Source organism: Spinacia oleracea, chromosome 5 (assembly GCF_020520425.1).
Source record: "Spinacia oleracea cultivar Varoflay chromosome 5, BTI_SOV_V1, whole genome shotgun sequence".
Lineage (NCBI taxonomy): Eukaryota > Viridiplantae > Streptophyta > Magnoliopsida > Caryophyllales > Amaranthaceae > Spinacia > Spinacia oleracea.
The window spans coordinates 94933943-94938565 of record NC_079491.1 but is presented as its reverse complement, the minus strand read 5'-3'; positions in this window follow the sequence as shown (position 1 = coordinate 94938565).

Genomic DNA, 4623 nt, shown 5'->3' with positions numbered 1-4623 from the left:
GATCATGAATAGTTTGAACCAGACTCGTTTAGTGCGAGGTACGTTCGAGTAGTGACCTGCTACTTCTCTTGTAAATGTCGTATTATGCGACATCGCCATGGTCAAGGTAGTAACATGTGGAAGTGTGCCTTGACCAAAAGTTAGGTGCCTTTCTTTACCCATAATCATATTTAGAAATATTTTTGACTCACTTGCAACATCGGGATAAACGCATACTTAGATTAAACCAACGACTCTTTATTATGTTCGAAGAAGTCTTTGAAAATTATTTGGAAATTATTTAAAATCCGAATCATACTGTGTACAGTCCGAGGTGTCCTAAGTAAGTTGACTTATAGAAGGGTTCGTACAGGATTACATGAATGAATCAAAATACTGTTACGATTTTTGGAATGCTGTCTAAGGATTTGCTGGAAGCCAGGGTGCAGGCGTCAAGATATACTTGTGCCCGTTTGGCATATGCTTTAGGCTTTTAAGGCCATCTTTTCCAGAATTGCGCGAATATAAACCGTTTTCAAATTGACTTAGATTTACTTGGTGTATGTCTGCACAAAAGGTCAAGGTATACTTAGTTCTTTCCCTAGCTCTTTCATTTCAATTTTTTAGCCCCCAGTTGCTGTTATGTCTTCCCATTAATGATGTTTCAGATTTCGATTTTAGATGCCCGTGTCATATGTCTGAGTAGGGTGAGCCTTGGTTAAATGCCAAGTTCTATTGACAATGTCTGATTTTTTTTTTCAAAGGAGATTCGCAAGCATTTGAATTACCATAAACGGGTGCCCTGAGTTCGAAGGAACGATGGGGCAACGTCGTAGAACAATCCTCTTTATTGCAAGCTTACTGCCTTTACTACTTGTTGGCGATTATGACTGTGTCTAGTGGTGAAAGAAGGTCTTTAAGTGAGCGACTATGTCTAGTGGTGAAAGAAAGTCTTTAAGTGAGTTAGTTCGCTTTAGGGAGGGTCAAGTCGAGTACTTTAGAGGTCATGGACGCTTGCGGTAGCCCCCATTTAATTGAGGCAAAGCGATTCTTTTGAGTCTTGGCTAAGTGCCTAGGAGTGTGAGTGCTCCTTCTGGCAAGGGTATGTGCCCTTATTTATTTTTCGATGTGTGCTCATTTTGGCATCTTGATGATTTGGATTCTTCCTTTGACTCAAATTTTTCTTTCGACTTGGATTGCAAGTAATTAAATTTCAATAAGGGACTTTTTATTCTTGTTATCCTATAGGCTTTAACATCTTTGCAAATTGGTTGGACCGAATCATGGATTGCCTACGTATCCGCCTTAAATAGATTTAATTTGGAATCAGGTCTTGCGTAGTTCTTAGCCTAGAAAATGGTTTCTTAGAATGCCGATTTTAAACAAGTACGTTCTGAGGTGGAAACATATTATTTGAAACGGTAGAATAAGTGAAGTTTTATTATTATTTTTAATCTGCTGCTTTGCCGTAAGCCAAAAATTTGTTTTATATTTTTTTTGAGTACATGTGTTTGCACAAAATCTTTTCATGTGTTTTTTGGTACGTATATCTGAATACGTATATCTGAATACGTGTTGTACCCCTCCAAGTGTTCGTTATTTTTCCGTGCATGTGCGGATAAAATGACGAGCACTTCTGGACAAAATTTGGCAAGCAGAGAGATTCAGCGCCCAGGCTGGGGCGTTAAAGATTTCGGCACCCAGCTGTGGGCGCTGAAAATTATTTCTGGGCGGATCTTTTTTGGTGCGCTAAATGCTTATTTTTTCTTTTTAGACGAACTTTTAAAGACGCTTTGCAAAGTTTGCTTTTTTATTATTTATTACCTTTTTGTACTTTTCATTTGTCTTCTTTTTTTTTACTCGTGACTCAGGACGGTTTGAAAGATGGGTTGAATGAGATAGGATAATTTGTATAGGTATTGGTCAAGCATGAGGATTATATCTGCTAGGACTCACAATTTGCGGCCTCAAGCTAGTGTCACGAGTTTACATCAATCAAGGCCAATGAGTAGTATGGGGACGGCTCAAGGGTATATCAACAGGATGTATCCACACAAGTTATATGGTCATTATGCTAATGGTGGTGTAAGAACAGGTTTTGGGCTTTGGAAATAATGGGTATGACGCACGTGTCAATGGCCGTGCGTGGTTTGCGGTTGACAACAAGTTCAAGAACAAGAGCCGAGGTAATGGTTTCTTGGGTTATGGCAATGGGAACATGGATGGGTTAAATGAGCTGAACAGGGGCCCCAGAGCGAAGGCGTCTAAGAACATAAAGATTGGAAAGGGTAGACATCGTAGAATCTTATGATTTGGATTGGTTGACTCAATTCTTTTCCTTCGTTTACTTGGGTAAATTTCGCACTTTGGAAGGTACGGGCTAAGTATTTCATGGCTCGCTCTTTTCGCTCTCCCTTTTCTCTTTCTATTTTTTATTTTTGCTGGGGATTTCTCCCCAACATAAATCCTCCAATCAATTTTTTTATTTGGGCTAAAAGGTAGATGGTTGTGGTCTTTGAGTCACGAGGCGAGACTGAGTGAGCCTCTTTTGGTAGGCGTATAGTGGACCTTTAATTTTAGTAGGCCTAGGGTGGACCTTTAATTTTAGTTGGCCTAGGGTGGACCTTTAAATTATTTTACTTTGCAAGAATATTTAGTCGTTTCTTAAAATGTGCAAATAGCGTAGATTCAAAATGTTGTTTTTACCTTATTGAAATTTAACGAAAGAATTACATCGAAAATAATTTTTTTTGCCTCTTTTCAGATTCTAATTTTCGGGATTTAATTGGAAGTTGTGATTTAGACTTGAACTTTCATTAATCTTTCTGATTATAACCCGTGTATGAATATAAGGAGGTGGCCTAGACTCAAAATAATGACGTGGCGTAAGCATATAATACTTGACCAAGAAACTTTCAGACTTAGGCTAATTGGACCATAACTTTAGTTGGTTGACACTTTAGATTTTAACCCTTGGGTGTTCATTTGTCATGCGCCATTTTGCTTAATGTTGGCAAGGTAGTTAATTGGGGAGATCGAATTTCCATTTTTACAAGACTAGAATCATTAGTGCGGCTTCTCTCTTAGTGTGTATTGCTTTACCCCAATGGTAGCCTTATGGCATGCCGATTTGGGTATTTTCATGGTTTGTCATGTTGCATTCATGGAAAATATTTTAGTCCGTACTTAGGAGTATTTAAAGGAGCGAGTGGCTCGAGAGGACTATGATAGTCGTGACCCATGTGATCATTAGCCTTGAGGCCATTAATTTTTGCTAATGGTATTGACACTTTAGGTTCACTTTTGGGGTTGTGCGACTATGGGGGAATGATTTTCAGAATGTGACCGTTTCCATTTTGCAAATACTATAATATATTATTTTTATTGGTGAGAGAGAGTATCGAGGCCGAGGATTCTTAGCAAGGGATGACAATTACATATGGGTGCTTATTGATTTAAATGTTAGGAAGGGAGACTCAATATGGTTTAACCTTTTAACTTGCAGAACGACACCAAGCATTAGGACCGATTCTATGGATAAGACAACTAAGACTTAGGATTTAGATTGTACTTTGGCATAACCTAGTCTAGACTCGGATTTATTTATTTTTATTTGAACATTATTTTTTTCTTTGAAAACTTTATTCGAACATTATTTTTTTGAATACTTTGCCCATGTGACATTCAAAGTTATCAGCATGCTTGGTTTTGGTGCCAAACATTGTCGTCGTAGGAGGCCTAACAACGACACAAAGAGTTATTTATTATTTTTTTTAGTCGCTTTTAGAATCGAGTGCCTTTTCATACGCCCTCGTAGCAATTTTTTTTACGAAAAGTTTTCTTTTTGCTTCGTATTTTCTTTTTCGCGGGCACTGAGGCTGCTGCGCCTGACCAGAAGGCCAAGTAGCAACTTCAGCGCCCAGCGTCGGGCGTGAGAAATTCTGGCGCCCAACCAGGGGCGTTGAAAATGCGTCCCTGGCTGGTTCTCGTTTTCTGTTTGCGTCTACTTTTGTTTATGGGACTTCGATTTTGCGTGCTTGCCTAATAACGTCCTCTACGCGTTGTGCAGCGTTTGTGGGATTCGTTACAGGCCATCCCGAGCGTCGCTTATTTTTGTGGCGATCGTCCGGGTTTGCGGAACACGTATTTCGATATAACTCTTTGGCAAATTGGTTTATGAATGTTTGGGCAATTTTTAAGGTCGTTGGTTTTTCTAGGATAGTTTGTCACACGCAATCATATATTTCGCTACACATAACTAACATTCCATCATGAGGCAATAATAATATGTCATGTAGTTTATGATAGGCTTCTATGGGTAGTTATTTGCGCCTGGCTTGGTACCGCTTCTATCGCAGATCCACCACATGCCCCGGTCGGGGTAGTGCTTTCAACAGACGAATTTCGTCCCAGAAGGCCAACCCGCAAGTGCAAGCCAAGGGGGCATGCAGGCGAGAGGGACCTAGTGGGCGAGCGATTGGGTTTGGGACGGGTGTCGACTAGCGAAAGTGCCGAGTGGACAACATTCGAAGCGTATGCACCCCCCGGTTGGCGATGGGTATCCTTAGTCCCGACTCCCGAGATGAAACACTAAGGGAGCCAAGATTCGTTATGCGGTTCTGCCCGTTCACATTAATATGCTGA